Raw genomic sequence first — 12,242 nt, forward strand, 5'->3', positions numbered from 1 at the left:
ACAACTATAGAATTCATAAATTGCACAAATAAACGCGGCATGAAAGAAATCGGGAAAACATTACGAAATGCCCATCAACAGATTAGGTAAATAAAGGAAAGATTAATAACGTTTGGCTTCAAAAAAGAGATCATCGAATGGGATGGGGGCGAATTGTTACAGGCGGCAAATTCTAAGATTCCGTACATACACACACACACACACACACACACACATATATATACATATATATATATATATATATATATATATATATATATATATATATATATATATATAAATATGAGCGAGAAGAAAGGGGGTTAACCGAGGGGCACGAGTTTTATTAGTCATATCATAAGAAGCCAACAAACACTGACACCAAGGACAACATAGGGGAAATTACTTGCGCTTAATAAATGAAATAAAGCAACGATAAATTGATGGAGATGAACGGGGATGGAAAAACAACTTGTCGCAGGTGGGGAACGATGTGTTCCCCACCAAGATATGTTCAAAATGCCTGAAATAGGCAAGTAATACTAATCACATTAAGAATCTACTGTGAACGGCCTGTAAGAAAACTGGCGATTCATTAATAAGAGATCCAGGACTGCATAATATGATGTCATTATTGCGTAAAAATTGGGAGTTAGTGACTGTATCGAAATCTTGGAGGAGTTGATAATACTAGAGTGGTGAGCAGAAGTAGTTCGTTCTAAAGGCAGCGTTATCGCATTTGATTTGTATCCTTTGTGTTTTTACAAGTCAATCAGAAACATTGGCTGCTGCAATATTATTACGCAGTGTTCAGTGTGTGGGCCCGAAAGGGTAATAAATTATTCTTTTCCAAATTATTTTTCTGGAAGTGTTCTGTAGTTCCCAGTTCGTTTATGCAAATATTGATGCAACAGAAAGCTTTTCAGGTTCCCCTGCAATTTTCTCATTGGCACTTTTCATCGAATTATAATATGTGAGGAGTTTAATTTTTTTCCTTCGGACAGACGCAGTTCGCAAGTCAGTGCAACCGCCATGCAGCGGCCCCCACGTGGCGACTGAGCGACAAGATGACAATAAAATGTAGCTTGTCAGCCCAATTTTATGCATGTTTCTACATTTTTTTTTTACACATGCAGCGACCACCAACTCGGGGTAGTGTCCATGTTGTGTATGTGGGCCATATATATTGTGTGTGTGATTTGTGTGCACGTGCATGTACATTTTCCTCCATGGTGAGCGATGCTTGTTTTAAGTGTATTATTACGATATCATCGAGCGATGCTCAAGAGACGAGCCGCCGCGAGAACGACGAAGAACTTGGTCGGTGCCCTTGGCACGAGCGAGTGTCAGCCTGGCTGCCTGGCTCCAGTGTAAATAGCGTGTAAATAGCATATTTCCACTGTGTCTTTCCACACGTAACATTTCTGGTGGAGGTCAGCGATCCCCGTCCTCACCACGGAACAGCGAAGTGGTCGGCACACCGAGCTTGTCACCATGCCTCCCGGTGACGAGCCCGCCTCTGCAGAGGCTTCGGCTTGTCCGACTGCTCTAATCGTCACGGTTGCCCCACATCGTGACCCAGCTGTGTTCTCTGGCCTGGAGGGACAGGATGTCGACGACTGGATCAAGCTCTATGAACATGCCACTGCTAATAACAGGTGGGACCCAACAATTATGCTCGCCAATATCATCTTTTATCTCGGCGGCACCCCACGTGTGTGGCACCAAACGCATTGTGACAAAATAACCAGTTGGGACGGTTTCAAAGAAAAGCTACGGGAACTGTTCGGCGACCCCATTGGGCGCAAGGCTGCCGCGAGAAAGGCTCTTGCGTCTCGTGTTCAGTCAGCTACAGAGCCATACGTTTCCTACATCCTCGACGTCTTGGCTCTATGCCGTAAAGCTGACGATAATATGTCCGAAACAGATAATGTGGCACATGTGCTAAAAGGCATCGCCGACGACGCTTTCAATTTGCTTGTTTTCGGCAACATCTCGACTATCGACGCCATTATAAAAGGATGCCGTGGCCTTGAACAGGCTAAGAGCCGCCGTATCTCACACCACATTGCGCGGCTACCCAACACTGCTGCTACTTAGACACGTGAGGGTCGACCGCGTCAGACCACCACCTGCAACGACGTCACTCGTATTGTTCGCCGCGAACTCGAGGCCGCTTGTTCGTCAGCCTTCTCCACGACGCCTCCCGATCTGCCCGCAACCACCATTGCGATGATTCAGGCCGTCGTCAGACAGGAATTTGAAAACATGGGTCTGAACACCGCGTGTTCCACGTCTCGACCCAGCGTTCCCCAGTTATCTAGCGGCCCTCCTCGTCCCCGACAGTCCTTTTCTGCCACATCTCGCCGCAACCCGTCTGAATGGCGTACCCTTGATGACAGGCCGATCTGCTTCCACTGATGTCGCATCGGCCACGTCGCCCGTCACTGCCGCAACCGATGGCCACCACCTCCTCGGACTTACGCCGCCACTTATTCCCCTACCTTTGGACCTTCTGTACCCTATGCCACTACCGCTGATGCCCCTGCTCCGAACCTTCGCTACAAACGCTCGCCCGCACCTCGTCGCCACCAGTCTCGTTCGCCCCAACACCGCCGCTTCTCTTCGCTGCCTATCGCCTCCCGGACCCAGCAGGAAAACTATGCACTGCAGCTTCTGGAGGTGAAGCTGCGTTGTTGACCCTGCCCTCAAATCCTCTGCTCACGTTACCTACTAACCGAAACGTTCTTGACGTTGACGTTCACGGCTATCCTGTCACGGCACTCATCGATACATTAGCACATCTTTCCATTATGAGTGCTGCCTTCCGACGACGACTGAACAAGCTCCTCATCCCAGCGTCGGCACGCGTCGTCCGCGTTGCGGATGGCGGTACTGTGCCTACCATCGGCATGTGTACGGCACGTGTCAGCACCGCCGGTCGCCACACTCCTGTGCTCTTCACCGTAATTGGTCATTGCCCCCCCCCCCCCCCCGACCTCATTCTCGGCCTCGATTTTCTCTCCGTCCATTCTGCTCTTATTAACTGCTCTTCCAGTATTCTTCGCCTTGAGTTGCCGATGCTCGCAGAACCTTCTGACGCACCCCACTGCCGCTTACGCCCCAACGGCTTTCTTCGCCTGCCGCCAAAGTCCACAGCCTACATTGAACTGTTGTCTTTCCCGCCAGTTCCTGATGGCGAGTACCTCGTCACTCCTCTGCCCGACATCCCAATACAGTATGACGTTACCGTGCCTCACAGTATACTTACTATTACTGCGAACCACACTCGTATGCCTGTTTGTAACTTTGGATTGGCAAAGCAAATTCTACCGCAAGGTATTTGCCTTGCGACCACTGATTGTCTCGGCGACCAATACGTGGCAACGTTATCGACCGATGGTTCTCGCGAGCTTAGCATGGCCCCACGAGAGGTTGCGGTCAATGATTACACCCAGAAAGCGATGTGTCTTAGCATAGGATACAGCTTGACCATTGATTGAATCAGGATACGATGTCATTTGTTTACGCGTAAAGCCAACCAATGCGCACTTTTCAGTAGACACGCTGAGGCCTTGTTCTCGGCGATAAGACGCCGTCATGGTTGCCGCCCGCTGAAGCCTGGCTCGTACATGAGGGCGAGTCATGGCAGAAGCCCAGATGCAAATGTCGTCGGCGTATATTGAGACGTGAACTGACTGCGGTAGGTACTCCGCTAGTCCTACCAAGACGATATTGAACAGAATGGGGCTCAACACCCCATCCTGCGGCACACCACGGCAGGTGTAATGTTCCGAAGTTGGGCCGTCTTCAGTCTGTAAGAAAAAGCACCGCTCAGGCAAATAGTCCCGAATCCATTGATACGACCCGCCACCAACTCCAACAGCCTCAAGTGAGTTCAGTATGGCCTCATGGGCGACGTTATCGTATGCTCCTTTTATATCTAGAAAAAGTGCCACTGATAGGCGCTTGAGGCTTTTCTGATTTTGAACCCAGGTTACGATGTCAATGACGTTGTCAATGGACGAGCGACCTCGACGAAAGCCTGTCATGGCGTCCGGATAGATGTTGAATCGCTCTAGGTACCATTCCAAGCGAGCAAGAATCATTCTTTCCATCACTTTACCGACGCAGCTCGAAAGCGCAATCGGACGATATGATGAGAGCTCAAGCGGAGGCTTTCCAGGTTTCAGAATGGGGATCAAGCGGCTCGTTTTCCATTGCCTAGGAATGGCGCCGTTCTGCCAAGACTCATTGTAGTAGCTGAGCAGCTCATCACGTGCGTCATGTAAACGGTGGCATAGGGCAGCATACGTGATGTCATCAGGTCCTAGTGACGAAGAACGCCTGCAGGTCGCCAACGCATCATCGAGCTCTTCGAGTGAAAAGAGCACGTTCATTTCTGGTACACGTGCCTCAGGGATGTCATGCCATGATGCGTCAGTAATGATGGCCACGGAACCAGCAACCCGTGCGCCGAACTCTTCAGCCACTTGAAGTTCCGAGCGGAGTTGGTAGAGGGCGAGAGCAGCAAAGGGTTTCCTTTGATGCGGAGATGAGCGAAGGCCCCTAACCGTTCGCGATATGTGCGAGAGCGATTTTCGGGGATCAAGCGACTGACAGAAAGTTTTCCATCGCTTGTCTTCCAATTTATCCATACGACGCTGGACTTTCTTCTGTATGCGTCGTGAAGCCCTCAGATCCAAGACGTACTTCGTACGCCGATACCTCCTCTCCGCCTGTCGGCGTGCCGCACGCAGCCTCTCCAGTTCCATATCCAAGTCTGTTCGCTTTGCTGGCCTTGTGAGCGAGCAGATGGATGTTTTCAATGCCTCTGCGATTGCATCTTCGATAGTGTGGGGAAGGCCTTCCCGACATGCGTCATCCATATCCTTCTTAAACTTTGTCCAATCAACTGTACGCAAGACAATAGAGGAACGTTGCTCAACACCTCTAATCTTTATGTACGTTGGGATATGGTCGCTTCCATGCGTTTTATTGTCCGTAAACCAGTGGATGCTTGGGGCAAAGCGCCGTGACACCGAAGTTAAGTCTAAGCAGCTGTATGGCAGAAGTTCAGAGGAAGATGCAGGCTACAAGCGATAAACAGTGGTCGAACAAGGAATGGCGGCTGCAGACAAAGTTGGGCCAAAGGAAGTTCTTTTCGTCAGGGCGGCAACTAACCTCATGAAGACAAATGCCCCTGTCAAAACATTGGCTTCAGCGACATTCCTGGTTCGCCCACTGTTCATCCCGACAAAAGCTGTCTTAACAAGTCAAGTTTATGCACAGATGAACAGGAAAGAAAGTGAAATACGAGAAAAGAATATAAACAGAGATACATAAACAGAAAAGAAAATTTCTTGAGGCTGAAAATGGATGATTGCTTTCAGACATACATTTTCTATAAAAGAAAACAGAAAATATACTAAATACCTGAAAAATGTAAACAGGAAACAGAGAAGTTTTTCTTTAATACAAAGTAGATGCCTGCCTCTAAACACAGAATTTCTGCTAAAGTAAAACAAAACAAACGTGTTACATAAAAAGAAATAGAAAACGGAGCGTTGCAGGAATTTTCTGGAATGGCAGCTGCAAGAAAATTTAAGTTTTGTTTAAGGAAATATAATTTCATGTTGACATCCACGTTTTGGTAGCGCTGAAGGTAAACATGGCTCTAGGTGGCAGTAGAAGCAGCACTGTCGCGCGCGGTGAGATCAGATAGATCAGAAAGGCAGGCTTGCGAACTCCTGGCGGACCATTATACTTGCGTGAGCGACAGGGTGAGCACAGTGGTCGATTAAACGCCCAGAAAGAAATGGCTGCACGGGTTATTGCTTCTAGTTCGCGGCGGACAACGAGGGCGATATCTTCTGACTGAGCACTAATCATCGTTGCGTCTTCGCACAGCGCTATTGGGCAACCCGAATCAACTGGCCGGGGATGCAGCGGTTCTTGGCTAACTAGGCACACACACATACGTTCACAATAGGACGACCGTGGTACAGTCCTTGAAGGCAAGCAGAATAAAGGCAACGCCGGTATTCCCTTCACAATATGGGAAATCTTGTCAGATTCGGTCTTATTGGCGTCAGCCGCTTGATAATGACCGAACACGTCCTGTTCCGAATGTATGATTCAGTCTAACTGAATCGTGCATACACAGTGTGCAGTGACGGGAGGCGAAATAAGTCCTCGCAAGTTTAAAAGTTCATTCCAATGTTGAAATATTAGTCGACAAAAATTCGCCTCTTCGGCTCGGGTTCCGAAAGAGGGTGCGAAGAGGACTCCAGAAATGCAGCCCACGTAGCGCTTCCCGCATCGTTTTGGTTGCTTATAAACGTCGGATTTCACGACATGAGCGCTCCTCCTCATATCGGGCGAAGCTCGTGCACTGTTACTATCGGTAACCCGCCGTCGTTGCTCAGTGGCTATGGTGTTGGGCTGCTGAGCACGAGGTCGCGGTATCGAATCCCGGCCACGGCGGCGGCATCTCGATGGGGGCGAAATGCGAAAACACCCGTGTACATAGATTTAGGTGCACGTTAAAGAACCCCAGGTGGTCGAAATTTCCGGAGTCCTCCACTAGGGCGTGCCTCATAATCAGAAAGTGGTTTTGGCACGTAAAACCCCATAATTTAATTTTTTTCTACTATCGGTAAATTATTAAAATACGAAGTGTATCTGTCGCCCACAGACAGTTACTTGCGAGCCAAGTTCGTCACGACTGACTGCGGATACCTGTTCATGGCAGCACAGTCTGCTTCACGTCACGTCGACCGTCCCGCACGGAGCACGTTCGGCGCCAGTTTTACGCCGATGACTTTTTTCTCACATTAAATTTTGTTTCCCAGTTACTCAGCCTTTTTTTTTGCCATATTCTCCTACGCGTATGCCTCGCACGCCGCTGTTTATCGCTGGGATCAATCACTGGTCTCGCCGCTCAGTAAGGTCAACCGGAAATAAAGTTGAACGCTAGAAAATACGGGCCGCTTTTTTGCAACCGGATGCGAACAATCTGTGGTTCTGTCTCGTAAGTTGTTATTGTCGTCTACGCGTGTTCACACCGGCGCTCTTTCTGTCCATCTCTGCTTACCTCTGCTTAACTTTCGCACCAAGAACACTGACTGCTTTAAACTAGTAGTTGACGAATCAAGCCTCATTATTTAAATACTACATTTACAAAGCACAATATTTACGTCTGGACTAAATAAATACGCAGGCCTATTTGATCACAGCGCACACAAAATCGACAGGGACTGACAGAGCAAAGACACCACAGAGCGCTGTGATCAGACAGACATGTATAACCAACATGTATAACCAACCAGCCCACCCGTTCGTTCTGAGCAAATGCACATGTTCGCAAGGTACGATGCACGTTTCCAGTTATTGAAGAAACTACCACGGCTACGTACTCGGCGGTCTAGTGTGCCACAGCGTGCGAATGTTGCTGCAGGCTTGGCTATCCCAGCATGCTTGACTGGCGATTGTTTTGCCTGAGCATCCTGTAGGCTATTCATGTGGTCGCCTTGCTGCTCGTATTACTGCGTCATTTTTTTTTCACTGGAAACATATTTTTTCAAAGCTATTTAACCACGGTGAGGATTATTTCTTTACTCAATGATTCAGTGCGGCACACGCACAACGGGGAGCGAGAAGAGCTCAATTGTTGAAAATTTCGTCGCGCGTCTAGATAATCCCCACGAATCTCTTCGAACTGCTCTAATGCGTTGGTCATTTCAAGGCATTAATTAGACAAGTTAATTAAAGCCGCACTGTTCCTTATTTAACAGCACAACTTACCCCTTATCTAAAGGCTGCCAACGATTACATTCAAGGAATATAAAAGCGAGATCACAATAATTTATATTACATCATTCTGCGTGCGTGTGTCTGCGTGAACCCAGGGTACCCGTTCTGTTTGCTCTCGAACTGTCAGGTTTAATAGGCCATTGGTGAAAACCACTGTATTCGATAGCCTGTGATAGTCACACACATGATCGCTTGTGAAAAGAGATTGAGGTTTTCTCTCCGTGTTTAGTTTTCGCGTACTTCATGCGCGTGTTGGTTGCATCAAAGACGGAATAAATAAATAGAATTCGTTATTCGTCACACAGGAAGTTTTCGGAAACAGCTGCTATGCCCGATGCGGACAATTTCTGTCGCGCTAGGCATCTGTTCTCGTGATTCGAATTGCTTGTGGCCGAAACCCGTATACAGATGGGCCCATACTGTCGCCGGCGAAGGTTTAAGTTCGCGAACGCGGTTCAGACAGCGAACTCCACTTCACGAGGGTTTCGTTCAAAATTTTTACCCACGTGCAGATGTGCACACTATTTATGGGCACGCGCTTCGTAAGGTAAGCAAAACCGCTCTCGTGTTCTACCTAGTGCGTTGAAGTTTGCCACGCAGATCGGTACCTTGAATGGGTACTATATAAAGAGATGCGTTTATTAGCAAATTACGTTTCTAAGACACCGAAAAAGGGCACTGTTACTAAGAACGGAGATTCTATAAGCCAGAAAACACGAAAAAAAAAAACTGAAAACGAGGGGCGGCGTCACTCTGAAATTTTCGCAACTGCTCCCTGTGACGTCACGAATTTGTACAGTGCATAGTCAGGGTCCATAACAGCATGCGCTGAGGCAAAGAGAGAGTGCATTGTACTCTAAAGAAACAAGACATTAAGGAAGATGGCAAGTTTGGACAACGTTCACTGTGCCAAAGTTGCCGTAACTTCGGAAAATACTTAAAAATCCGTGACTTCACACTGACGTACCGGTGCTGATGCTTCAGCGCGAAATTCTAAAGAGTTCTTATATCATCGCTTCTAGTAATAAACATATCTCGCTATACGGGTGCACACAGAGTTTTGGAAAAGCACTTTATCAGTATCGATTAGTCTCGCATTTCAGTGTGCCTTTAATAAAACCGAGAATTACTACAGCATGTTGCACGGTAAAGAGACGCAACAGCGCAAACTTTTGAGGTGTAAGTGAGTTTTAGAGCGGCGTTCGCCGTACTCTGCACTCAGGCTCCTACACGTGACAGGTTGCTCAACTAATCAGCGGGAGCTCTTACGCGCATGCGCACCGCGCTCATGGCAGCAGCGAAAGGCAAAATGCAGCCGCCACCTCTCCTACCGAACCCGTTATCGTCATCGTGGTTGTAATTGTTGTGGCTGCTGTTGTTGTTGCTGTGTGATCACCTCAAAGACAGTGGCACCTATCCGCGGATCAAGGGCATTTTACAAGTGAGCTGTCGTTCACAAATGTGTTTCACAGATTAGCTTAACCATCACAATATGAAAATGACGAATACATGAAAGCAAGAAGAGTGGAGATATCTTCTCATTTAACAATTAGCCTAAGTGAGCGCAACAACAACAACAACAACAACAACAACAACAAATCATAGAGATAACGGGAACGCAGAAAGAGAACAATGAGTTTAATAATAAAATGAAAGGAGACCTTTGATTTTTTTTTCTGCCGATTGAGTAAAAAAGAAACAGGTTGGTCGACTAAAATCAGCGGAATTCGCAACCACACTTCTCCATGGTGATGCACCATTCCTCCAGACGAGTCGCCCGGCACGGCATCCCTGAAAGCTGTCGCAGTGTAATTTGCAAAGTCCCGTTCCTCAGGGATGCTGTTATGCACAAGACCTTTGGCTCAAGCGCGATGGGACCGGACGTACGCTTCGCATTTTTTCATTGCCCTTCGACAACCGAGCGCCAGTGCGCACCGCTCAGTCTGACGTGCTTATAAAAAAATGTGCAAAAGCAACTCGACCCTTGATCGAGTAAATTGTGAACCGAGAAGGCTGTAAGCTGCGCTCAGCTCGCAAAGTCTATTAAAAAAGTGCGGAAGAACACGTACTCATATGATTAATCGTTCTTTGCAAAATATTAACACACGTTTTTTACTGTATTCTGTCGTGCGGATTAGTTTTATACCTCCAGCAGTTCGACGAATCTTTTGTGTTAGATTCTCGCTATCGAAGGGCAACGACGCTCGTCAAGCAGAATTATTTTTTTTTTACCCAACAGTACGCGTTGATGGAGTGGACAAGAACAAAAAAGTGACAAACAGGTTGACTAAGCTTCCTACTCCCCTGTCGTAAAATGTCAATTAATGTCTGAGCCATCTGGCACACGCGTTTTGCAAAAGGTTTATTCACATATGTCATTTTATTTTTTACTACAGAGTGCGGCATGTATTCGAGAAGAACGCATAAGTGAAACAAAACACCACTCCTTCTTCGAATACATCGCTTGAAGCGCATGAAGCGATGTATTCGAACCGCGTTAGACACAAAGGTCGCCGTCTCCATTCAACTGAATTTCATTCCCTAAATGTTCCGTCAGCTTCAATCAGGGCCTCAATTTGGCTTCGAAAGCTTTTGTAGGCATTATTAAGGCGCACTTTAGGAACCTTGACGACCATGTCCGCAATGACCGTCCTGAGTGAGTTTATGCCTTTACGGTGCTGCTCGTTGTACTCCCTTTTGAGAATGCCCTAAACATTATACTTCATTCACATTCCATTGACGTACCACATTGGCTTAAACAAGTAGGCCGCATGCTCAGAGTTACGAGGTCGGCAAAAGTTTCATGCAGTGCCTCTGGAATAATCGAAGACGTACGCGCGAACACAGCCTCGTTGGAAGATTTGCGGTCGTCCCCGGGTGACCAGCTCGGTCCAAAAATTTACCACCACCCCCAGCATTAAACGTCTGCAACAACGTTGACTTTAAGGACTCGAAAGAAGAAATGGGGATCCACGACGTGGCCCTCGGTGCCGATTACCGCGGGGACCACGACAGGCCATCGAATCTCGATGTTCACGAGAGTCGGAAAATCTGCACAGGCGCTGCAAAGACGCGTGCAACATTTACACGCGCTGCGGTCTCCGAAACGCTGCGGTCGGCGACAATAAGCGTCGCATGAAATTTCATTTCGTGTGCAAAGCTAGACGCGATGATCTTGACGCAAATACTAGGCAGATGACGTCCAAGGACTTTTGACGTGATCAGACTCAGGGAAAGGCAGCTGGCAACTGCCATCAGGAGAACGCAGAACGCCTGCCGGCCCTACGAGAGAAATGGTACATAAAAAAAAAAACAGTAAGTGAAGAACAGGAAGTAGAATAATACCACATTCCAGCAGGGGCATTCGGCGACCGGAAGTATTCTGCCGCCAAAGTGCCGCATTCTTCACGTTCGGGGGCGTGCGAATAGTAATTTTTGAGACCGAATCGGGTAGGAATCGAACAGCGCCAGAAGCGAATCCAATACCAAATGCTCTTCGAAGTTTTCGAATAATAAATAGCCATTATCGCAAACAATATAACACGATGTTCACATCCCAGTATTGTAAAAGTTAGCAAGTTTCTGTCATTAGCTAGTACGCTATGAAGTGTTGCTTATTAAAAGCACGAATGGAGCATTAGAAGCAACCAAGTAGTTTCATCGCATGCCCAGGGCTCTACCTGTAGTGCGAATGATCGCTGTAGGATCCACAATGGCTATTAAGTAACGTAGCTTGTTCTAATACGCAATTTCTCATGTTTCATGCCAATCTTATGCCCTCGGGGGTGAATATTTACCATATTCTTGTTGCGATATTATGTTTGTATCGGCGCAGTTCACGTTTCGAAATGTGCGAATAGTATTAAATAATATTCGCAATTATCGATATTGAGTATTCGTTTCCAAGACAGAAGCGAGTAGACTACTATTCGGTTCGTTATTTGAAAAGTTCGAATATTCGGACACCTCTATTCACATTGCTTTCCCACCGCGTCGCCGAAGCCTTCGCTACAGCGTGATATTTTACTGCTAGCATGATCCGTCGAATACGCCCACGTGGTGTATGCTGGATGTCCCCACACGCCTCTCACTTTCTCCGCCTCCGTCGAGTATCTGTTTTTAAGGCGAAAGCCTTTCTAGGCTCACGGGGAAGTTCGTGGCAGCAGACGTGACCGCCGGAGTGTCCGCCGAAGCGTCATCACATCATACGAAGACAGATTAAAGACAGATGAAAGAATGAAAAATGTTTGATAGTGACAGATAGTGAATGATAACGTTATAGTAGAGATTGGTAGAGGTTAATTATGACTAGTAATGACTAATAATGACTAGTAAGGACTTGTAATGAATACTAATGAAACTGAAATGACCAATATGCCGAACGACGACTTGTATGATTACAATTGATTAGAAATGACTAGAAATGTCTAGTAATAAGTAGTAGTGAC

The sequence above is a fragment of the Dermacentor andersoni genome, chromosome 9 (assembly GCF_023375885.2).
Source record: "Dermacentor andersoni chromosome 9, qqDerAnde1_hic_scaffold, whole genome shotgun sequence".
Classification (NCBI taxonomy): domain Eukaryota; kingdom Metazoa; phylum Arthropoda; class Arachnida; order Ixodida; family Ixodidae; genus Dermacentor; species Dermacentor andersoni.